This window comes from Periplaneta americana, chromosome 17 (assembly GCF_040183065.1).
Source record: "Periplaneta americana isolate PAMFEO1 chromosome 17, P.americana_PAMFEO1_priV1, whole genome shotgun sequence".
NCBI classification, from domain to species: Eukaryota; Metazoa; Arthropoda; class Insecta; order Blattodea; family Blattidae; genus Periplaneta; species Periplaneta americana.
The window spans coordinates 100732107-100759658 of NC_091133.1; the positions used below are offsets into that span (position 1 = coordinate 100732107).

Genomic DNA, 27552 nt, shown 5'->3' on the forward strand with positions numbered 1-27552 from the left:
GTCTTATGTTATTAAATTAATAGTAATATTCAGTTCTTGATTAAATATTGTTATATAAAGTAGATAGTAGATTTAATATTTCTTTCAGTTTTTTCCTTAATAGTCTGATGTACACAGATAAAACTAACAACCACACCACCAACTAATCTAATAGAAATTAAAATATAATTAAATGTAGTAAAAGTAATTAAAATTATAAATACACGTAATAAACCATAACCCCCTAATTTCAACAATATACTATTTTATTCCCTTTTACAGCTTGTAGATAATTATTAATTATAGTTATTACTTATTAGCATAATATTTATTGAACTTATTGGCTATTTCACTTCGTTTGAAAGATGTTATTGTGTACAAAAAGTATTTTTTGATGATCGTTTCATGCTGTATGTTGTGTATAAATCTATGATTTCTGGCCATCTGTTCTGTGTAATCCATCTTTTGTATAGAATTAATAAAATATTCTTTTGGTAGTAATTATTTTATTAATTGAGTATTTAATTTTCACCAGCTCACATTTCTTGAATCATTTGCTTTTTCTTATTTAAATTTAGGACACAAGAGCCAAAAAGAGACTTCACAGTTATGTATCATACATTTTTTCAATGACAGACGTGGAGTTGCAGAAATAATAAGTGTAAGTGTAGCATTATTAAGCAATTTATAAACAAATGAAATCTTTAAAAAGGTATCTAGAAGTGAAATTACTTATGGCTTTTAAGGACCAAAATTATTTTTGTAAGTTGATTTATTATTATTTCAGTTTTAGCATAGTGGTATTATCCATTTCCTTACTAATTTCAAAAGATAATCAGAAGTTCATTCGAATTCCAACCAAAAGTCAATTGGTTATTAATTTATCTACCTTTAGGAAGTACAGTATATGTACGCTGGAATCTTTGAAGTGAAGTGACAATAATTTAATTGGTCTTGGAACAGATTTGATTCTTGAATATTATATACTATACTTTGTTGTATATTTACGTCTAGTAACCTATTAATGCTAATACTAATAATAATGTAAAGGAATAAAAGAATAGAACATAGCAATACATTTCTCATTATTATTGAAACTATTTAGAATAACCTTCCAACATTAAGGTAAAGAACGGTGAGTAAAGAAGTCATTCAGTACATAGGATCGTGATTTTACTACATGTGGTGATATCTGGTAACAGTTGGCAACACTGACAAGGCGGAAATATTTGCTGTTTGGGAACTGAACTTACGTGATCCTCGGCAGCACTTTGAAGAGAACAACCGCCAGGAGTCCGCCGTAAACGAACACGAGATGGCAGTACAGTCGCTAATGCAATTCAAATGGGAATTATGACGTGACTCCTTATGTAACAACTAGATGGCAACATAGTAAACCTGACAAAAGTTGTTATCGTCAAAGCCTATAAGGCCGATCTATCTGGGTATATATGATCTAGGGTATATCTAAGGCAGGGTCTGAACCTTAGCATCTCGTATCCAATGACAACTATACTCTGCTAATGATATGTATGGCAGTTAATAATAAAGAAATGCTGGCTGTTGACAGAGAAACGAGATTACCCGTACTCCGAAAAACCGTCAGAATTCCCAGCTAGTCTGTCACAAATTCCACGCAGTAATAGAATTATGCATTGGCCTCGAACATGGTTGTACATTGTTCTTATACCTTTATTTGCTTTGCTTTCTTTTTACAGCATGTTTTCTGGAGCGCTCCAACACAATTCTTTTTCTGACGTGTGGTACTGCATTTAATTTTATTGTATGGGTTGAAAAACTGGTTATATTATCCTCTTAAACAATCGGGTACAAAATCATACGTCATCTCAAAAGTATTTAAACCGAGAATTATGTTGAATGTTATTCCAAGTTTTTGCTGTTCCGTGCTCAGAAAGAAAGACATAAACAACAGCACTTTAGCCCCCTGCTGTTCCAAATAAGGATACTCGGGGCTTGATTTCACAGCTGTCCGAATCTTAAGCTCACCGCCTGACTTAATTCATAGCTTGGGAGAAAAAGTCTCGCTTTAAGTCAACTAAAACGAAACCATTAATTAGTACTGTTGTTTACTAACAATTTAAATATACCAAAAGGCAGCAAAAAATTTACGTTTTCCCGCAAGGAAGTAAGTTTAGTGTCTAGAATTAATCAAAATTCTTAAGAGGAAGTTCAAGACTCCACAAAATATTACACTTTAATTTTGTTCATCAGCTGTCGGAACGTGAAAACAGTATGATTATACAAGGTGTTTCAAAAGTAACAATTGTACAAGGTGTTTCAAAAGTAACAATTATACAAGGTGTTTCAAAAGAAACGCAAAATTGCAATTAAAATTCAATAAGGAGATTTTGGACAAAAACTTCAGACATGTCAAACTTTATATTTAGAAAGGAATATTTTGATGGAAACTGAATATTTGTTGAATCTTCCTTATCTCCCAGCCACTAATAAATAAATAAAAAATACCTTGGAAATGCCTTGGATTTAAAGTATTAAGTAAGGTACACGTACCAAATAACGCCACCTTAACACTTCAGTCACTTTTGCTCTGGAAATAAGTTATGTACAAACACGAAAATTATGAAATAGAAACTGTAATCTTATATTTACAAAATAGCACATTGAAAATAGATATATTATATACCGAACAAGAATTATAACTCAAATAGGAAAACTTTGTAAACTGGCGTTATTAGGAACAGGTTGTCCAATTGACGCCACCTATTTTCTAGTAACCTATACACATAATTGTTAATGAATTATTTTTCCTAAGCAACACAAATTGAACTAAGTGACTAAATTTGAGTTTCTGTTAATAAAAGATACAAAATCACTCAATACTAATGAAAGATTCTTGATCTGAAACTGAAACACCAGATGGATTAGGAAAATATGTTTTCCTTACTTTAAAAAAAGAGACAATGTGACAAAGTAGAAAGTTATTAAACACAAAAACATTTACCTTAGTTTAATATGAATGTTTTCCAATAAGTAAAACAAAAAAATTAAGTTATGTAAAATAAAAAAAAATTAAGAGTTCGATAAGCAATTGAACCAATATCATCACTGCACATTCTGAACATTTGTAAGTTGAAAGCTTAGTGATTTTCCTGATGTTTTCACACTGATGCTGTACTGTCAGCCTTAGTACTAACATAACCTAAAGTTTTGTCTGTAGAACTTTAACGCCACATGGCGTTAAAGGGCTACTGAGTACTTGATAACATGATATGCCGGTTTCTCTAACATTTTCAAATTTTATAGATAGCAAATACTTTCTATAGATAGAAGAATGTTTAAGGATCACGAAAATATATAGTTTAATATAGTTATTATTTGCTCAACACACAAAATAAAATATTGCCTCTTACCTTGATATAAGAACAGCCATTCACTATCAACACACAACAGGAAATTGATGGAATATAATGTCACTCGTAAATGTCAGCGGACAGCTAGTAACTCATTTCATCACTAGATTGCAAGCGAATGCAGGCTACAGTAGTGCACTACCGAAAACTTGTGTCATTAACAAATTTTAATAGGGTGGCGTTAACAAATTTTAATAGGGTGGCGTTAAAGATATACATGGCGTTATTTGGCTCAGGGACCTTAGTAGCCTAGATAATTGATGTGATCACTGGGAGAGCTGTAAGCTGACCCGCCCTAAATACGTACCTTACTATATACGAAAATCGTCGTACGTGAACGAAGAATACTGCCATATATCTTTAATGTAACAGTGGGTTTTAGTGTTGCCAACATAGTAATAATATACACACCTAATCAAACCTAACCTAACCTTTCTCATAATACTACACATCTAATCAAATCTAACCTAACCTGTCACATAATACTACACACCTGTAGTAACATTCCTCACATTTAGTATAATTTCGTTTTCATGTATTGCCTGCTCTGCCAATCGTGTCAGTTTCCATCTAGTGGAAGTGGATCGTACTAATACTACTAATTCAGGGCCTCCTATATTATAGAAGGTCCTGACTAATTTGAAAAGAAGCAATGGAGATTTTCATAATAATTACATTTTACATGTTGCGTGATATACTAAATGTGTTAATGTAGTAATAATTCTCTATATATGGTACAAACTCCAACCTGGCTACGGCTTAACGAATGTAGAAATTTTCATTCCCTTATTCTCCTTTTCCAAGTCCTTCACACTTCTACACCTACCTACCTTCCTTGGCTCCCGTTTCAGTTACCTGTCATCATATCATAATCTCTTCACACGCACGCAAAATAGCCGCATACTAGCCATACCAACACATAAGACATCATCGTATCCATCATCATACACAATCTCGCTCTCGCGCTTGTGGAATACCCTACCCAGTGACATCAGAGACTGTCGGAATTTAGTAGCGTTCAAAAGCAAACTTATTAGGCATTTTCTTACTGCGTAGAGTAGGTTTAATTTTTACTTAATCAATAAAAGAAATGCTTCTCTCTTCTTAACTTTTACAATAAACTGTCTAGCTTTTATTAATCAGTTAATCTTTTAGTAGTTTGATTTTTATTGTATTTGTAAATTTAATATTAATTGTAATTATAATTGTAATTGTGTTCTTAATATTGTAGTTGTAATCCCCTGGTAGAGGGGAAAAGAAGGCCTGATGGCCTTATCTCTACCAGGTTAAATAAATAAATAAATAAATAAATAAATAAATAAATAAATAAATAAATAAATAAATAAATAAATAAATAAATAAATAAATAAATAAATAAATAAGTAAATAAATAATAAGATTTTAATTGTGTTGTGGTTGTGATAAAAGTATCGAAAATTGGTTTATAGAGCCACATTGGCAGTGACAAAAGTGTGCAGTATTCGTTCAGTGGCTGGTGGATGCTCTAGATCAGTGGTCGTCAGCACTCTCTGAAATGTGCAAAGGGTACGCGGTGCTGTCCCGTGTGCACTGTCGTGCAACAGGGAGAGATAGAGAGCATACCCGCTAGCAGCTACGGAGTGCACCCTAGTGCACAGCGTTTTCCGAGGGTAAGAGAGACTAGCCCCAGCGTGCTCTGTGCTGACGACCCCTGCTCTAGATTGACCAAATATTTCGCAAATTTTTAAGCTCATTGATTTTGCTAAGATTTATAATACTGATATAATTATAGACTTTTCTTAAAATTTCCTGCTTATAAACAACAATTTTAGATCACTTATTTTGCAAATTCTTATCATTGTACTTACATAATAATTACAAATCTTACTGAAAAATTTTCTTTAATTAAGCAATTTGTTTAAGTTACTGATTTTGCTAAATTTTATACTTCTGCTGATACAATAAAAATGCTCTTGAAAATTTTCCTTTGATCAATTTCTTTTTTAAGTTTATTGATTTCGTTCACATTTACAAAGTTAAACAAGCTTGACAATGACGCTGTTTTGGAGTCATTATTGAAACAACCATCAAAGCTTAGACGACTTCAGATTTAAGTTTCATAAACTGATGGCTAATGAGAATAATGAATAAGCAATACACTTGAGACTGTAAGCAAAGGAACGAAGAAAGCAACCATTTTTACAAGCAGAAAATTTTCCGAAAAAATATAATCGAAAATTTTCCAACTCAGAAAATTTTCCGCTTAAAATTTGTCATCGCACATCACTACTGATGACCACTCAGCATCGTGATAAATTTAGTGAGCTACATTGAGTGGTGAAACCCGGTTAAGCGTGCCAGCTGTAACAGCTGAAGTGTGATCATCGTGCTGACCACACGTTACTCTCGTACTTATTGGATTATCGTTCACCTCTGTTGAGCATTTGGACGTGAAGTTCAGAAGTCGGCTGGTGAGTCTTGATTCTTCATGGACTGTCGACTGTCTTCAAATGTCTACTTCAATAAAGAATATACGTGTTACCTTGTTCGTAAGTTTCGAAGTGAGTACCCTTAGTTATAGTGTCTATAGTCTATAGCTCTGATGGAGACTAATGTTGCCGGGAAACGGGGATCAAAGACGTGACAGGGATACATCAGTGATCGACAGCACGTTCCTCTCTCACGGCTGCTGTCAGCGATGACTGGCAGTCGTGTGGGTTTCTAGCAGGCAGCACGTTTGCAATGTTAAGTGACCAGTATTACAACTCAATTCCAATGGCAAGATCTTAACAAGATCCTGCACTTAATTAAGATAATACTTTACGTAAAAACTAGTCAATGGCATCTGCACTGGCGTTGCGTTCATTAGGGGTATCGAAGTAGGAGGAGAGATATATAACCAACACTTAACAGACGGTAAAAACAAAAGTAGTTCAAATAATATTTCCTAGAAGCTTCAGCATTTCTTTCTATTTCTAAACACCTTTCAATGCATCCATCTTTCAACGTAGTCTTACGGCTTTGTATTCGGCGCGGTGGATCACCAACATCTCGGTAACGATGTCCAAAAAACTATTACATTAGAATACCTTAAAACTTTTCGAACGTTAGACTTCGAAGTTGAGGCACAGAAACTCTGAAGTTACGTGCACACAGGATAAAGCAGTGTTTGCAGAGCTGCTGGGAAGAAAATCCTCTCCCATCATACACACTTTTTTGCAATATAGGACAAGCAAATAAATGAAAAGAAATAAGTACACAAATAAATGAACAAACGAACCAACGAACGGACAGGAAGAGACAGACAATCTTTCGTCTGAAGAACAAACTTAAATATTATGTTGGCCAGAATACAATGTACTATCGTCTGTCAAGCGTAAAAACTAATTTTCTTGGGCCTATAAAGAGTTATACTCCTACAGAGTAATACTGTTTACAAAGGCAATTTTTTAACAGTAGTAGTAGTAGTAGTAGTAGTAGTAGTAGTAGTAGTACTAGTAGTACTAGTAGTACTAGTAGTACTAGTAGTACTAGTAGTAGTACTAGTAGTAGTAGTAGTAGTAGTAGTAGTAGTAGTAGTAGTGTTCCTTAAACATGTGCATCGTATTATACATATGTAAACAAACAAAAAATGGCATATGAACTGTCTAAACGCCTTAGTTACAGAGTTCCTCACATTGAGAGACGACGGAAATTCTAATGGGGAATTTTTTTTTAGTTGGTTATTTAACGACGCTGTATCAACTACTAGGTTATTTAGCGTCGATGAGATTGGTGATAGAGAGATGATATTTGGCGAGATGAGGCCGAGGATTCGCCAGAGATTACCTTGTATTCACATTACGGTTGGGGAAACCTCGGAAAAACCCAACCAGGTAATCAGCCCAAGCGGGGATCGAACCCGCGCCCGAACGCAACTTCAGACCGGCAGGCAGGCGCCTTAACCGACTGAGCCACGCCGGTGGCAGGGGAACGTACTGAATATCTCTTATTTTGGGGAAGCATGGTTAAATGCATGTGCTGTTGCCTGTATGTACGCTGCACATTATCTCAAGCATTTTGACATGAAATTTCCAGGACGATGGATTGTAAAGAATGGACCTGTTCCGTGGCCGGAAAGATGACCCGATCTCACACATCGCGATTTTTTTGTTATTCCGTGATTTACAGTGTTTGGTGTATGCTATAAGGTATTCGACAAGAGATCACTTGTGGCAATCAATTGTGGAGGTGTGTGTTGGGATTCGCAACTCTCCTGTGTTCTTTCAAAAACAAAGATTTCGTGACAATACGGGCACGCGGTTATAATGGTGAATATTTTGAACATCTGCTATGATATAATAAACTGCGATAACGACATCTTTCATTGATATCTTCTCTCTTTTATATCTCTGTAATTAAGCCGTATAGACAATTATTTCATATGACTTTTTTTGCTTGTTTTCGTATGTATAACACTATGTTCATGTTCCAGGTACACAGTAACGGGGGAATCTGTATATATTGTGTGACTTCTATTTAATAAGGAAGTTAATTTCTTCCAATAACTTATTTTACATCAATAAAATCCAAATAGCTGCATTTTTGCGGAATACCAGTAGCAATATCTCTGATTGCACACATAATTGCAGGTGTTTGCAGAGAGCAGTAATTGCTTCTATCGATAGTCGTGCCTGCCACAGTTGATCGTGTCTCGTCTGGGATTATTCAGGTGTGGAAAAGAAAGGGACAAGCAAGCAATGACGTGTCGCTGATGGCTTAACGACTGAGCAGCCTCTCCCTCGCGGTCCAGTTAGATGAACAGGTGTAGTCTGAGGAATGTGAATGCACCTGATCCTCGGGTTTATGGGCAACTCCACCTGTGTTGTTTCGAGTCTCGGAATTGCTTCATCCCTAGCAGTGCCAGAGTGGATTATACGAACACTTCAACAACAAGTCTCAGAGTAGTTCTTCCAACTGGAGCTCAGAATCTTCTAATTCTCGCGATTTACATATCTTTTGTAGTGCAGCTTACACGTTACGCAATACGACACACAAGTGAAAGTAAAGTGTCTTGTGTACATACTAGGTAGGGCGGTACAGCCCCACGTTTTCTGGTACTAAAAACTAGTAAGAGGTGATGTTATAAACACCACAAGCCGCCCGACTCTTATCCCAGCATTCAATATTACTTCAGTGGGTGAATCACGAACAGTCAAGCATCAGCCATTAGTTTTAAAAAAAGGAACCATTATTTCAGACTAATCTGACTATATGTCCCATTATCCCCCGAACACGTCCTCTTTTTTAAGCCAATTAAATAATCCGGCAGATTTTTGAGAAAATAAGAAATTGTCCTCCTTTTTCAAGATTTCCTCAAAAAGCTTCAATAAATTTTGGAATTTTCTGAAATTCGTGAAATCTCATGACTAGAGCCCGGATGTTAGACAAAATGCCTTTCTTAAACTGACAAGTAAACGTTCTGATGGGGGCAGATAAAGAGTTAATTTTTTTTCTTCCACCATTTTAATAATGTCAAAAGAAGCGCTTATACAAATTTTGGCCACGCGACCGCAATTACGAGGCCGTCCAGAAAGTGATTTTCCCTGAGGTCGTTTATAAAAAAGCACAATTGCATGGAAATATTTATTGAAACAGATACAGCAATTGTTGCGCTATTTGTCAACATATCCCTCACTGGAATTGAGATATTTGTCATACCATGGGATCAATTTTTGTGTCGTAGAGGTCAGCCGCCTCAGATCGGAACCAGCGTTTGACTGCGTCTGCACCTCTCCCTGTCGATCCCATGATATGAGAAATGTCTCAATTCCGGTGGAAAATATGTTGGAAAATAGCTCAATAATTACTGTGTCTGTTCCAATAAATATGTCTAATGAAATTGTGTTTTTTTCTGTGAACGGCCCCTGACGAACTTATTTTTTACGGCCCTAGTAATTGCGGTCGAGTGGCCAAAATTTGTATACGCACTTCTTTTGATATTATTAATATGATGGAAGAAAAAATGTTAACTTTTTTATCTTCCTCCATCAGAACGTTTGCTTGTGAGTGTATGTATGAAAGACCTATTAGAGGTAAACACGTTTCCACACATTTGGGGACGATAGACCCAATTTTTATTTTGCCTTTTTTTTGCCTATTTTAGTTCCCGTTGCCTATTTTAAGGTTGAATGCCTTTTTAGCCTTTTTACGTCGTTATTGTACATTTTAGGCTATATATTTTTAATGCATTTAAAATAATAATAATAATAATAATAATAATAGCCTAATGTGTCCCTTGAAGAGCAAAGGCCTCCTGCTAGAGGGTAGCTCTGTTTCACTAACGCGGTGAGCTACTCCGCGTTAGGTTGTGTCTAGTGTTTCTTTGTCTGGTTGGAGTTGATTTCGCTGTCACTTTGATTAATTTGATTTCACTAACACTTTTATTATATTGAAAGCACCATCACTGAGTCAACTTGGGATGTTGTTTGTGGCTGGCACTGTCTTCATTTGTAGTCGACTTCCAATTGTTCTCCATGTTCCCCTGCTTCTTGCTATTCTGGACCATTGCTGGCCTGCTTGTGTTGTGTAGAAGTCTGCCCACCTCTTCCTTGGTCTGCCTCTGTGCCGGTCTCCTGTGAGCGGGTCCCACATGGTGGCTCTGTATGTCCATCTTTCGTCTTTCATCCGCGCGATGTGGCCTCCCCACTTCCACTTCAATTTGTTTGCTCTTTGTGTGACGTTTGTTGTTGATGCCATTTGGGACAGCGAATCATTGGAAATTCTGTCTCTCATAGTTATTCCCAATATCTTTCGTTCCATTTTCCTTTGGCATATTTCTAGCGTATTCATCTGTCTGTTTGTTGTCGACCATGTTTGGCATCCATAAAGTAGTGTTGGGTAGACGCAGGTTTGTAGTACTTCGAATTTGAGTCTTCTGCTGATTGTCTTATCCAGAAGTATGAACTGGAGGGACCAGAAGGATTTCCAAGCTAAGGATATTCTTCTTCTTAAAATAAACCGCTTAATATTAATTAACCAATCATCACAAATATAAAAATACATCAGGACTGTCGCTGGGCAGTAACCTGAACACACGTTTCAGCGTCACATTGTTGACAAGTAACTCCATTTGTTAGCACAACCATAAAGCGTCTAATAGATGCTATAGAGTTACCGACAACAAAAAAATAAATAAAAAAAATAAACCGCACATAAATTATATAAAAAAAAAAACAAAAAAGAACAGTTGTACAAATTAAAAATATATATTCACCTCACACAAATATTTGCTGAGAATCTTTTTCTCCAGCAATACATAAATGTTTCCAAGAAGTCGTAAACTTTTCTCCCCTACCGATTCCATCTTTTATGTCACTTAACAAAGATGTCTGAACAGTATAACCCTCAGTGCTCAGGTCACTTCGGGGTTTACCAGCGAAAGAAAGGGGATGAGGGAAGTATTAAAAGCAAGTCTGCAGGTCCCGTTACTATTGTCTCTTGCACGCACAAGTCTCAAGTACTTTGAAGTCTCTAATCCCTTCTCACACACCCCTCCTTTTGAGACAAAACACAGTCGGTTTTTCCCGATCTCTGAAATAAGTTGTTTTAAGTTTGCTCCAATCACTTCAGTAGAAGTAGAAACTTTCGACTCGGTCATTTCTGGACCAGGGTTCCTTATCTCAAATTGATACATGTGCCCTTCCCCATCATCCCTGAAAGTTAGTAACACCACCTCGGATACACCCTGTATAGACAACTGGAATGGTATGGTCACATTAGAAGAATGCCAGAACAAAGATTACCTAGGAAAGTGTTAGAATGGATTCTCCCTGGAAGAAAGAAAAAAGATCGGCCGAAAACCACATGGATAGGTGATATTAGGAGATAAATGAGGTAAATATACTTAATTAAAGCATAATAAATATGCTTGGCTAAATATTCGAAGATAAGATGTGAGAAATATGAAAATTTTCTATTGAAAGAGCCTTGATAGTAACATAGCAATAAGTGCTATGACATTTCGGTTTAGTTTAAAGGAAGCATTTTTTCTTCCTTATCTCTTCTTACGGGTCACTGACACGGTACATGAAAGTTACAATTATTTCCGAGGGGATTACCTATAACACCTTTAACTTCACAAGTCTTTGTGCATATTTTTCTATGGGTACAACGATAATAATAAGAACATTTTTTCATCGTAGAGTGTAGCGAGTTGGATTACAGAAGTGAAACATTTTGAGTTGTCGTGAAAGAAATCTTCAGAGTATTTATTTAATCCTTTTAAGTGCCACACCGTAAATTTCAAAGAGTCACTAGGTGCAGCCTCTCAGAAGAAGAGGCTTTCCTACATTGCATGTGTAAGAATGGATGTTGGCCAGACTGAACCTATAACGTCATAAATATGGATGAAGAGGGCAAAACGACAGCCACAATCCAGCAGGCTTGTCGTGATGACTGCTTTCATTCTTGGTGATGGAAACGTTCAAGCAATTAACATTCCCCTGTCGCTAATTGGCTTTTCCATAAAACACAACAAAGGTATGTTCCAAATCTCAGCTAGAGAATGCTACTCCTCGGGGAGATAAGAACGTAATTATGCAAAGTGCAGAAAGAAGGGAGAAACTAAGGCACTACAGAAATAAAATTACGTAAGAAATCTGTTGTTATATTCTTCTGCGAGTAGACGACCTATAAAAAAGTATTGTGAAAAAAACAGCGTTCAAAGCAAGGTTTGAGCTAGAAAATTAATAACAAAATTGTCGCAACATGCAAATTGAAAAATTATATTCTTGTAAATTACGAAAACTTTTTCAACATTCTAAATTACTGTACATAAAGAAAAATTAATATGGTTTGAAGAAACAAATATTATGTATTACTATGATGTACCGAAATACACATATTTCCGTGCAGGAATTCTACATTACCAAATGGTGAATAATGGGTAAAACGGAGAAAAATTCTCTCTGGCACCGGAATTCGAACCCGGGTTTGTAGCTCTACGTGCTGACGCTTTATCCATTAAGCCACATCGGATTCAAATTCCGATCCCGGATTGAATCCTTCTCAGTTTAAGTTCTACCTCTCTGTTTCCCTTTGGTAGTCTACCCTCATGTTTCACATAATATGTGACAGTGGCACAATGTCGAACACTATGTACAGAGGTGCACTCATTACGAGTGACTAAGTGGCTGGGGTCCGACGGAACATGGCACTGCCTTGAATCACAAAGTAATTACTTACGCTCATCATATTACTATGGTGTACCAAAGTAGCCTACATAATGTAAGGATATTTCCGTGTAGGAATTCTGGTGAAGAATGGGTAGAACGGGGAAAAACAAATATTATGTAGCTAATTTGCTTTTATTTATTTATTTATTTACTTATTTACTTACTTAGTTACTTATTTACTTAGTAACTTATTTATTTATTTACTTACTTAGTTACTTATTTACTTAGTAACTTATTTATTATTTAGTTATTTATTTATTTACTTATGTATTTATATATTTATTTTTTTTATTTATTTATTTACTTATTTATTTAGTTATTTACTTACGTATTTATTTACTTATTTATTTACCTATTTATTTATTTACTTATTTATTTACTTACCTAGTTATTTATTTACTTACCTAGTTACTTATTTACTTATTTATTTATTTACTTGTTTATTTACTTATTTACCTATTTACTTATTTATTTATTTTCTTATTTATTTACTTACTTATTTACTTATTTATTTATTTATTTACATACTTTTTTATTTACTTATTTACCTATTTACTTATTTATTTATTTACTTATTTATTTATTTTCTTATTTATTTACTTATTTACTTATTTATGTACTTATTTATTTATTTATTTACTTAGTTACTTATTTACTTACTTATTTATTTATTTATTTATTTACTTACTTATTTACTTATTTATTTACTTACTTATTTATTTACTTGTTTATTTACTTATTTACCTATTTACTTATTTATTTACTTACTTATTTATTTACTTAGTTACTTATTTACTTACTTATTTATTTACTTAGTTACTTATTTAGTTATTTATTTACTTAGTTACTTATTTAGTTATTTATTTACTTATGTATTTATATACTTATTTACTTATTTATTTACTTATGTATTTATATACTTATTTACTTATTTATTTACTTATGTATTTATATACTTATTTACTTATTTATTTAGTTATTTATTTATTTACTTATTCACTTATTTATTTATTTATTTACTTATTGACTTATTTATTTACTTATTTATTTATTTTCTTATTTATTTATTTTCTTATTTATTTACTTACGTATTTACTTACTTACGTATTTATTTACTTACTTATTTATTTACTTACTTATTTATTTACTTATTTACCTATTTATTTATTTAATTGATTAATTAATTATTTATTTATTTATTATTTATATATTTGTTTATTTATTCTTTTTTCTTTCTCCAAGATCCACCAACTGAATGCCAGGTCAGTAACTTAACACTCCTGACTGCAGTCTCCACCCTCGTATTATTATATAGGCTCTTAATAACTGCAGCTGAAGTTTCAATCCACAAAACAGCACTTAATCTATCAATCAATTAATCAAATCAATAAAAAAACGAGTATCAAACCTTTAAGTACTGTATTCCGTTCAATCGCATAGTTATTGAACAACAATAAAAATAAAAGTGTAATTCTAAGCGAAACCGAATGATCGTAAGCTGTACTCTCCTAAGGATCCGTCGGTTCGACTCCAGCCCTCCAGCACAACTTAACGACTGGAACAGGAACCGACTATTACAGTCTTCCTCCAGCACGGTTATGTGAGTTTGAGTAATGCAACCCAAGTGAAAATAATGGCAATAAAGACAGGAGATAGGACGTAAACCAAAGAAAAGAGGAAAGTAATGGATGCAGCCTCCTTAATAAAAACTCTACTCCTCAAGCTTCACGTGTGTGGTCGCTGTCTGCTTTCTTCTCCAATGCAGTCTTGCTCTTCTTCCTTATATTTTGTTTTTAATTTAATTTTACGTGCAGATATTACTTAGAGTCTTTTCTAATAAGAAAAAATATTGAAAAAATCATTACTCCAAATTGAGAACAGACATAATCCAACACCGGGTCTTCAATTGCGTAATGCAGAAACAATACGCGATGTAATGCATAATATAGTGCATTTTGTCTCACGATTCTATAGAATTACTATCATCACGCCACATCAACGTCGACAGTCGTTTTCCTCACTGTCACAACATTTCAATCGTCGCCATCAGCATCCAGTTACAAAATCGGATGCCGGGTAATTTTTCCGAATTCAGTATTCCGAATGTTTATTTTTCCGAATATACTTCCTCCCGATATGCAAAAATCCGAAACAAAATTTCCAAATACAGATTTCCGAATGTAATTATTCCGAAACCAAATTTTCGAATAGTTGGTTGGTTAGTTATTGGGATTTTTCTCATCCGAGGAGGATATCCCGTTGTCCATTGGAATCAACACGGTGCAACAACACACAATTCATATTTACTTATTTACATATTTATGTATCTATTTATCTATTTACTTATTTATTTATTTATTCAATCATTTATTTATTTATTTATTTATTTATTTATTTATTTATTTGTCTATAATACGGCAAAGTCCCAATTACAATAGACAGTACAGATATTTGTTTAAAAAACGTAGAATTGCATATAACATGAAAAGAGATAAAACAGATACAAATGCAAGATACAAGTATAATTACAAATTAAAAATTAAAAACTTAGGCTACTACCTAAATAAAAGAGACAGATAGATATACAGATATTGTTATTTATATTATGAATATCATGATCTTTCCTTACAATTTTTTTACATTTTTATTTTTGTGTGTTTTAGTTAGGCCTATTCTAAAAGTGATTTTGTTAGAAATAATTATTAGTAGAGCCTTTTTCCGAGATATTCATTGTAGTATAGGTGGTGTTCATGTATTTGAATTTCAGCAAAAAACTAAAATTGATTTCCTTAGATTTATATTTTTTGTTTATTTATCAACAGTAATCTCACTAGACGTTTTGATTTATCTAGAGAAAATCAAAACTCGAGTGGGATTTAATTGACTATTACACGATTAGAAGAAAGTATATAAAGATTAGAAGTAACGAAGTACTCCAATACAATAAAATATTAATTGACTTACGAAAATACAACTGTCTTCAAATGTATTATTGTACCATCTCAACATTACAAATATTACGCTAGATGCATGCTAGATGGCAGTAGTGAGCAATGCCTTCTCGTCGAGAAGTTCTCGATCTATTATACACGATGGCAATGTTACTAGTCAAGAAGGCTTTGTTGATTCAGTTTCATTTTTATTAAAATGCAACATTCCACTTCAATTATCCGAATCCCAGTAATCAACGTCACTTGACAGATGATTTTCAATAAATCTTAATATTAAACAATCTCTGATACGTGACTATCCATAATATCATATAGCAGGAGCTATAACATAACCTAACTAATATACTGTACACAAGTGTTAGAAAAGTTTTAATTAACGACGATGACATAAAAAAAAACATGAACAATTTTAAAAGAAATAATTATTGAATGTACCATTTTCAAATTTGAATGTGGTTGGTGGTTCAATTGATATTATATTGGACGTGTGCGTAATAGAAGTGGAACTCGTTGATTTAGGCCTACATGGTGTATTCAACTTATTCAGAATTTCCGAATGAATAATTTTAAAAGGAATAATTATTGAATGTACAATTTTCAAATTTGAATGTGGTTGGTAGTTCAATTGATGTTATATTGGACGTGTGCGTAATAGAAGTGGAACTCGTTGATTAAGCCTACACGGTGTATTCAATTTATTCAGGATTTCCGAATGGTGCTCTTCATTTATTTGTAAATCGGATTTCAGAAGATGCATAGGTATGATCAGTGATTTTTATTAATTCTTGTTCTTGAATGCCAATGCGAGTCATATTTAAAACTGCTGTGCATCGACTGGAATGGTTTGTAATTATATATATATATATATATATATATATATATATATATATATATAATTACAAACCATATATATATATTGACGTCCAGACCAGCGCAGTTTCAAATGTTGGCAAACAAAGAAACAAATGCTAGGGACGCGATAAAATTAAACAAATGCTAGGGACGCGATAAGATTGTGCGATAAGCAGCCATGATTGGTTGAAATACGTCCTTTCGTACCGTTTTATTGGTCAAAAGTAGTATGACGTAGTAAGAGTGTAATAGTCTTTATAATTTTTAACGATTTTTGTAAGAATTTCACTTTATTATAAACAAATATCTTGGAGATGTTCATGGTTGTATATATTGTATTTCAATATTTAAATTTCAACAAATACGTTACCGAAATGATTTACAATTTCTTTTATAATACTATGGCTTTCATTGCGTGTAGCTGTTTTTTCCACTCTGTCAAAATTGTATAAAATTGAGAAGTTTGCCTCGAAATAGAAGGTAGGAAATTTTAACTTTGCTGATACGTTTTCTCATAGTGTCACCAATAACATATCTGAAGTTCTTTAACTTTGGTACAAGTTTTTAACAAAATGACACGGAACTTTTGAATCACTCTGTATTTTTAAAAGATAGAAAAATATTTTTATGCTCGACCATGCCGAAATGTAGTAATTATACACCTGGTAGCAGTCCTTTAATGCATGTCATTAAAGTACACCTATTCATTAAAGTTCAGGTTTTCGATTATTCTCGGATATGCAATCGAAAGACAACGAGGGAAACGTCACGGAGACTGAAAATCCAATACTGTCGCAAAAAGTTATGTTCTGTTACTATAATAATTAGCGTTTATTGTAAATAATATTCAAATAAATTCAATTTGTCATCTCGTTTTTTAATTCTAAATCAATTTTCAGGTTATATCAAAATTAGTTCATGTTATTCTCTAGATTACATCAAGGTCATTGACATAATTGTTCCTCGGAAAAAATCAATACTTTCGCGTCTGCGCACATCTCACAATTTACGAGCTATGCACAAGGCCACTTCCGATCTTCAGTCAGATACGAATAAAATGAATACTTCTGAATAATTTCAAGTTAGAAATATGGTCGAGCATAAAAAGTCGTATGAAACTTGCCTATAATGGTAATTAAGACGCTCGTATGAAAATTATGAAACTCGCTTGCGCTCATTTCATAAACAAACATACTCGCGTCTTAATTACTATCATTATAGGCTCGTTGCATAATATACTACTATAATACTGTGACTTTCATTGCGTGAAGCTGTGTTTTCCACTCTGTCAAAATTGTATAAAATTGAGAAGTTTGCCTTGAAATGGAAGGTAGGAAATTTTAACTTTACTGATACTTTTTCTTATAGTGTCACCAATAATATATCTGAAGTTCATTAATTTTGGTACTAGTTTAAAAAAAATGACACGGGACTTTTGAATCACCCTGTATTTTTAAAAAGCGGAAAAATATTTTAATATTGTAATTATATTACTACCCTTGGTAGTAGCAAAAAAAAAAAATCTTGGTAGCAGGAGGGTTAATTACAGTTTTGCCACTAATTTTTGAGTGACACAGGATGAATGAATATATTATTTTTTTCGCAAATCATCATCATTATCGTCAATAAAGCCAGAATTCCACTTCTCATGTCGAGTACATGGACAGCACATATGCAACGTGGAAGATTTTAATTCAATGTCGAAAATTGCGTGAGATCTTGTAAATAAGTAACGATCGTTTTCCTTCACAATCGACATCCTACTACAGCACTTTCACTCTTATCATCGCAGCGTTGACTAGCCCTCCGAATATCACTTATTAAAATAATGACATTGAACTCTGAAAGGAATCACATGGAAAACAGGGCTACTATATTATGGACGATGTTACAAGTGACGGTTTTGCATGAGAATTTTTAATGCCTTCGTGGTTATAAATATTCCTGTCACTAGGCAGACTAGAACTGAAGTTAACAGGTGTCTAGTCTAGTGACTGCAGTTTGATAGCGAGTAGCTGTGGGGGAATACCGCAGAGTGCAAAGCCTCCAAGATGACCGTGTTGCAATATGAGGGTTCATAAAAGTTTGCGGAACAAGTTGACTCACTGCTACGATGGACTCCAGAGTTTCGAGTTCACTCGTCACCAAGGTTCACAAGTGGACTCAAACACGGCTACAAGGGAAAATGTGGTGACTGAACCTCGGATTTTTAGGCACTTAAAAATTAACTTTTAGGCACCTAAAATAGGCCCTGAATTTTTCAAAATAGGCTCTAAAACATAGACTTAGGCACCTAAAAATATAATTTTAAGCGACTAAAATAGTATTTTATGTAGCTAAAATGTAATTTATATCCACACATACTACAGTCACTATAAGAAGACAATTAATTAGTGAGTGTTAAGCATTACAGTATACAGTGACAAATGTCCATGTTTCTGCCCCATACAATACCACACTCTACACAAAGCACTTCACTAGTCTCTTCCTTAGTTCTTTTTTCCAGGTCCGCAAAAGATGCTCGAATTATTATTATTATTATTATTATTATTATTATTATTATTATTTTCATTATTATTTTCATTATTATTTTCATTATTATTTTCATTATTATTTTCATTATTATTTTCATTATTATTATTATTATTATTATTATTATTATTATTATTATTAATCCAGAAGTTTGAGATGGGTAGGGCATGTAGCACGCATGAGCGAATCCAGAATTGCATATAGAGTGTTAGTTGGGACACTGGAGGGAAAAAGACCTTTGGGGAGGCCGAGACGTAGATGGGAGGATAATATTAAAATGGATTTGTAGGAAGTGGGATAAGATGATAGAGACTGGATTAATCTTGAACAAGACAGGGACCGATGGCGGGCTTATGTGAGAGCGGCAATGAATCTCCGGGTTCATTAAAAGACATAAATAAGTATTATTATTACTATTATTATTATTATTATTATTATTATTATTATTATTATTATTTTCATTATTTTCATTATTTTCATTATTATTATTATTATTATTATTATTATTATTATTATTATTAATCCAGACGTTTGAGATGGGTAGGGCATGTAGTACGTATGAGCGAATCCAGAATTCCATATAGAGTGTTAGTTGGGAGACTGGAGGGAAAAAGACCTTTCGGGAGGCCGAGACGTAGATGGGAGGATAATATTAAAATGGATTTGAGGGAAGTGGGATAAGATGATAGAGACTGGATTAATCTTGCACAAGATAGGGACCGATGGCGGGCTTATGTGAGAGCGGCAATGAACCTCCGAGTTCATTAAAAGACATAAATAAGTATTACTATTATTATTATTACTATTATTATTATTATTATTATTATTATTATTATTATTATTATTATTATTATTATTATTATTTAGCCAGCTTTTGACCTCCTTCATAAATAAAAGTGTCTCTTTCACATCGTATGTCATGGTTTGGATATGACAAAATGACCTGTCAAATTGATCTCTAAATACATGAACGCTGATTAAAAACGACTCAGAGTGACAACTTTTTTAAAGTCGCCTTGACGCCGCTTTGAAGGGGATTATTATAACATTTCTGATCGTAATGTAACTATGAATGAAGCCTGAATCCATCGCAACTACTCTAAAGTAAAATAAAAATAATCAGGAGAATATAAACACACTGGTTCTCGTCGCCCAAAGCAATTACGCGATGAAGAATGAGCAAGAATGCTTTTTGCATTATATCTTTTTGATACAAAGAAGTCGATAATATGAAGGGAGAGCATTATTTTTTACTATTGGCTAAGCTTAAGGGCAAAATACACCTGCTTACACGTCCCTGATTGCATTGCAGAAAATGTATTAAGTTGGCTTTGAAATTCATTAACCATCCTCCATATTCTTCAGATTTAACCCTCTTAGACCATCACATATTTCCGAAAAAAACATTGAGAGGGAAGGTGTTTTTATCGAATGAGCAGTAATAAATTTAGTACTGTGGAAGAGTGGTTTGAAGACCAAGACAAACAATTTTTGTGAAAGGCTAAGTGTATATGACGTTCAAAAATATCAAATCCTACTATTCGATAGTGATCGATAATTCGTTGGTGTGAGTGTGGCTTCTTTAGTTATTACTTCTATGAATAGATGGCGAAGCTAACAGTCAGTGTTGCCAATCTATGTAAATATATCCGCATTAGCCTCTAGAATTCACTTTTTCGTACCACTCTACTGATTGTAAAACAACACTCGGTTTAGCTGAAAACCGTTGATATTGTCAAAGATGAGAATAATTTATGCTTAATCTACATAATCATTTTTCCTGACAGTTTTTTAACCGCCCTAATAATGCTGCCACTTATTGAGAACTAGCGGAACTCTTTCAATGTTTGTAGATTTTTTTATATCTTTGGTTCTGACCGATATGGTTATAATGTTCGCTTACACGATCAAAAATCGTAGGTTTTATACTTTTGAACGTCAGTATACAAACTTACAAGGTGTTTATTAGAGATGAACAAAACTAACTGCCGCTCTCGCTCGCTGTGTTCGTTGCATTTGTCTTTCGAGTCTAGTCTCGTCATTCTCGTGCGCTTCGAGTCTCGCTCATCATTCTCGAAATAGCATTTGGTCGGCGTGGAAAGATTTCGTAACTTTGAATAACATACATCGTTGAAATAAATAACATTGTAAATGTTTAAATGAGACAAAAAGACAAAACAGAACAGTATCTTAGTTATAAAAAATGTTCTGGTCCTATTAGGCTATATGATATTACCTATGGTTATATAAACAGAAAAAGAAAACGATTCTCAAATAAATTTGCATTTCTAGCCTAATACACATTAAACAACGTTAATATCTTTTTACTTGAGATTGCACACTTGATCTCAAACATATGAAAAGAAAATTCCTAGCCTTTTAATAAGGGCCTAGTAATTAAATAAAGACTGGAGAACGAAAGGTAGAGATGATGTTTCAAACAGGCTACTTGATTGTTTGTAGGCCTACATATACAAAAACAGTTGCCAAAGTAGATAAAAGTTCAGTCAAGTATAAACAACTGTGGCGATTCAAAGTTGCTTGACGTTCGGGACTTCGGGAGTGATCAATCTCGGCGTCTCGAAACACTCACAAGCAACGACGTGACGTATACAATATTGTCGTGCAGGTTTTCGGCTTTGAGGGCGCTGTTAGTCTTGCTTTCTCGATCGTTGTTCATCTCTAGTGTTTATATTCAACACATAAGAATTTGTTTTCAGACACACGCTCTAAACTTACGAATACCGCCTCATATAGGCCTACTCATGTGTATGCAATATTGAAATCCACTAGCACTGATCTCAAAGTAATACCGGTATTAGTTGATTACTAGAAAAGTAACACAAGGTTTCCTTACGACTTAAAATTTAATAATGTAAGAGAGCTCAATAATGGGAACTGTAACCTCAATATATTCTTCAAACTTTGCACCAGAAGGCGGAAACGATGTATCAACGTTACTACAACGATGCGACCTTCAAGTAATACGGACAGAAATGCTTCAACAAAGTTCTGTGGGATTCAGGATATCTGAACAATTTTCAGCATGACGGAAGTGGCCTTGAACATGCGACTGTGGACGAACTGAAGGCTTTTAGTATAACTTCGAAATATTTATATTTACATCTAGTTAAAAGATTTATGAGGGTGACTTTCTAAACTAGAGCACGAGGAGAGATTTACTGCCCGCCTTCACAACAAGTATATTCCCACAGACAACATAAACTGACATTAAGCTTATGGGAGCTTCTTTTTTTTAGATTCTAAAAGAGAAAATCATTCACCAAGCAATTTACTTACCACATTACTTAACATTAGATTTGTTATTTACATTTTTCCAAAGAATGAACAAAAATGAGTTTATCTACTGATTATATTGATTTGATTCGCATTCTTACAATTTATATGGAACTGAACTCAATTCATAGATAATCTAGTAATGTGTTTATTCAAAGTTTTCTGCCCAAAGGAAAGTCTTTCAATGCAAACCCAGCATTCTCCAATCTTCCCTATTTTCCGACTTCCTCTTAGTCTACGATCCATTATATTTTTTGTTTTCTATCATCTGATGTCTTCTTCTACTCTGAACTTTTCTTCCGTTCACCATTCCTTCCAGTAGGTACATTCTTCGGTAGACAGTTTCTTATCATTATTATTATTATTATTATTATTATTATTATTATTATTATTATTATTATTATTTATTATCATTATGATCAAGTTTTTTGAAAAGTGATCAAGGGTGTTATTGATTGTGAGTCTATCATAAACAATATCAGCCTTCGTATTCCTAAAAAAGGTTAAAGATTTCAAAAAAAACTTTTATAACAGAAATTCAAAATCATTTTCTCCAGTCTGTAGATGCATAAAATATGCCAATTTGCATAGGCACAATTTAGATCCTTTAAGGTATAGTTTCGTTTTGATTATTAGTATTTACTGTTCTTGTTCTCAATTTTATTTATGTATGTTTTTCTTGATTTAAGATATTATTTATTTATTTATTTATTTATTTATTTATTTATTTATTTATTTATTTTTGCACCTTTGTATCTTCTGTTTGAGTATTGTACTGAACTATAATTGGCCTCTGGCTCTTGTTCAGCACATAAATATTAATAATAAATAAATTTATTATTATTATTATTATTATTATTATTATTATTACTACTATTATTGTAAGGTACTATTATTATTATTATTATTATTATTATTATTATTATTATTACTACTACTATTACTATTAGTATTATGATTATAATTATTATTATTATTACTATTAGTATTATTATTACTATTAATGTTACTATTATTATTATTATTATTATTATTATTATTAGAGTATTATTATTATACTATTATTATTATTAGAGTATTATTATTATATTATTATTATTATTATTATTATTATTATGATCTCAAAATCTTTCGTAAAATTAATAGTTCGGCTGATTGTCAAATTCTTCAAAATGACATTAATTCAATTTTACAATGGTCTGTTGAAAATGGAATGAAAATTAATCAATCCAAAACTTTTGTTATTTCCGTCTCACGGAAAACTACTTCCCAAAAATTTAATTATTCTCTTAGTAATGTCGTAATTACTAAGAAAGATTGTATTAGAGATCTTGGTGTCTTACTTGATTCAAAATTATATTTTCATGATCATGTGCAATATATTTATACCCATTCATTAAGAATGCTTGGTCTAATCAGATCTATAACTTATTCTTTTTCTACTCCTATGTGTTTATTAATTTTATACTATACATTGGTTAGATCCAAGCTTGAATATGCATCTGTAGTATGGAACTCTATTACTTCCACTGACTCGGCTAAATTGGAGAATATTCAAAGAAAATTTATTTCCTTGTGTTCTTATAGATTTTTACCAAATTCCGATTATAACTATGAGACTAATTGCAAATATTTTAGTTGCGGTAGTTTGTTTACCAGACGTCAGGATCTTGATTATTTATTTTTTTGCAAAGTCATTAAGGGTGATATTGATTGTGAATCTTTCATAAGCAATATCAGTCTTCATATTCCTGCTAAGGGTTTAAGATTTCATAAAATGTTTTATAATAGGAATTCTAAATCTCTGTCTCCGGTCTGCAGATGTATTAAATATGCTAATTTGCATGGATTGAACTTGGATCCATTTAATGTGTAATATATCTTTTGAGTTTTTATGTCATTTTTATTAATTTATGCCATTGTCAATATATGTATGATACTATTCTTGCCAATACACATCTTTACAATATTACTTATATTATTCCAGTCTTCATTTATTTGATTTCATTAATACATTTGTAATTCACTCTATTGAATTGCCATTATTTTTAATTATCTCTAATAATTATTATTTGTGCTATTTATTTTGTTGCATTTGGTCAATTGATTAATGTAGACTAATATATATTGTATTTCATCTCACTGCCATTTCTATCATTCATTCTCATCATCATTTGTTGTTTTGTTTGTATCTTGTGCTAAACTGTAATTGGCCTTGTGCTGTTGTTTCGCACATTAATATTATAAATAAAATAAATAAATAAATAAATAAATAAAATAAAATTATTACTATTATTGTTATTATTATTATTACTACTACTATTATTGTTAGTTTTATTAATATTATTATTATTAGTATTATTATTACTATTATTATTACTATTAATATTATTATTATTATTATTATTATTACTATTAATGTTACTATTATTATTATTACTATTAGTATTATTATTACTATTATTATTGTTAGAGTATTATTATTATTATTATTATTATTATTGTTGTTGTTGTTGTTGTAGTGGTGGTCCTTAACAAATATGTTAAAGAAAATGAAGCGACGCTAATAGCCTATAGACAGTACTAACATTTAGTCTCAGGCTAGCTATGTAGGCCTACCTTGTGAGCGACATAAAATGTGCTGAAAGATATAAATGATGTGCATTCCCTTGTAGGGCGGGAAGTAAAACCGCAAATCACGAGCATGAAGCAAGACAAGGCAAGGCAAGGCAAGGCAACTCGGGAATGCTGGCTCGCATGTAGATCCGTTTCGCACTGAACAACAGCCGTATTCATGTCTATTTCTATTTGTCTGCAAGGGTGTCTAGTAGTCCGGAGGAAACCCCGTGTCGGCCGAGACATCTGGCGATACGGTATCGCAGTCGGGAGCAGATGTAAACCGCAGAGACCGCAGGCCTGACAATGCAACTCCACGGCGGTGCATTAGGGATGTCAATGGATGCAACACGCAAGGCCCCAAAGCCCCGTCTCCCTTACAAGGATAACTCATCTTAAGGGATCATTACCTTATCCATATGAGAAAATAAATGTCTCGTTTCAGCTTGGTGGAGAATGATAAAAATGAAATAGAATTTACAAGAAATAAAATAAAACAAAAGTTGTTCTTCTTTTAGCCAGAAAGAGTAACTACACAATATAAATTCCTTTCACAGGAGTTCAAAGTACTGAACAATATGCATAAACAAATACCCGCAGATAGTTTAAGCGGATAATGCCACAATCGCAATATGCATGTCTTATTAACTACGGAAAATAATGTAACTCATCTATAATGAGAGTCACTTCTTTATCTATTGACTTCCTGTATTTTTATTTTTTTATTTTAGTAGGTTATTTTACGACGGTTTATCAACATCTCTGGTTATAGCGTCTGAATGAGATGAAGGTGATAATGCCGGTGAAATAAATCCGGGTCCAACACCGAAAGTTACCCAGCATTTTCTCATATTGGGTTGAGGGAAAACCCCGGAAAAAACCTCAACCAGGTAACTTGCCCCGACCGGGAATCGAACCCGGGCCGCCTGGTTTCGCGGCCAGACGCGCTAACCGTTACTCCACAGGTGTGGACGACTTCCTGTATTACCTTCTACATTGTATACTTGTGCTATGCTAACCACCTAATCTTTGAGCTACAGTTCGCTTTCGAGAATTGGAATTATTCTTCAATGAAGACGACATGGTATTTTAGTCTGATATTTAACGAAACTATATCAAGTAACAGGTTATGTATCATATAAATGTAGATATAGGAGAACATTTTGAGTTATGAACATCAACATTAATTGCCGCTGATTGAGGTTCTACATCTATTATCAGGCAGCACATCTCACTTGACGATATGTGTCAGAGGAAGAACAAATTGTTCGTATACATCTGAAGTCTGACTAGTGTAATATGTACAGCGATGTATGTAATGGAGGGGGAAATGAACTGGTCACCCTACCCATTATCTCCTGGCCTAGTTACCTGATAAGTGGTACCTTGTTAGTATAACGTGTGAGGTTCAGACCTGTCTTCGGACAGTTGACTAAACATCATCAACATTAATGGAATATTTTCCTTACTGTAATGAAATGAAGAACTGAATGAAAAACTTCTTCTTCGTGATTGAAATAGTTTGTCTACCAACGAAATAGAGGAATTATCAGAATTACCTTTTTTTTAAATTTATTGAGTATGCCCCAACGAGTATAACTCATATGTAGGGGCTATACAAGAATACATACATATGTTATACAATATAATTGAAAAGTCATGAAACTACAGTCAGTGAAAAACAAACAATAACACAAGAATTTATTAAAGAAAGAAAGCAAAATAACAACAAATTGTAAGATAACATACTGTAAAGTTTTGGGCAGAAAGAAGAAAAAGTTTGAAACCATGAAATAAATAAATCAACTGAGAATTAAAATAAATAATCTTCCCAAAAACGTAACCTTGTGATTCGAGCTTAAAAATAATTTCCTACAACGACTCTGTTACAATTTAGGTTGCAGACACAACCAAGTGTACCGATATTTAGGCTACGTAATTGCAATACATCTCTCAATGCTGTTTGCATCAATATACAGGATAATTCACAATTATGTCCCTATTTTCTTTACACTATAGATGTATCATTAATGAAGTTACACTGTTGCTTTTAATTATATAATGTACTATGAACCTTGCCATTTCATATTTCGACGTAGGCACCAGCATTAGTAACACATCGTTGCAGTCGGAGTCCAATGTCCCCGACAGCCAGTTGCAACATATCAGGAGTTCGCGGGAAAAACGATGAATGTCACATTTCTGTTAAGGATTAGATAATGATCTAATTGAGTCTATAACTCCAAGATGTAGTGCTGTTTCTATAGAAAATGTATTCATGGTGATAATTCTCCTTTTTACCATTTTTCATAAGAACAACATTAAATTTCGCAGTGATCCATTGAATTAGATAATGACATCAACCTTAAGAAAACTGTGACATTCATCGTTTTTCCCGCGAACTCTTCATATCTCTTGGCACACGCGCACATTCCTCCATAATCACCGTTTCCAAAGTGTCAAAATCATGCGGTTTTCTAGCATACAATTTCTCTTTCAAATACTCCCAGAGAAAAAAATCCAAGAGGGGCAAGTCTGGGCTTCTTGGTGGCTACTCAACATTTCCGCCACGTCCGATGACGCGGCCTGGAAAAATCATTGTATGTATGTATGTATTTATTTACACTGCAAGTGGGCAAGCACCCGGTGGCAGTGGTATATACAATATTAACAATACACAGTTAAAATGATAAGCAATACACAATAAAATTTACAATACATAATACAATTTACAACACA

At 33.2% G+C, this 27552-nt stretch overlaps 1 protein-coding gene across 5 annotated transcripts in view; it reads right to left on the reverse strand.

Annotated features, from left to right (window-relative positions):
• The window catches only part of Ppn (proteoglycan-like sulfated glycoprotein papilin), a 743946-nt gene that overhangs the window by 305528 nt on the left and 410866 nt on the right, over positions 1-27552 (reverse strand). The window lies entirely within an intron of this gene.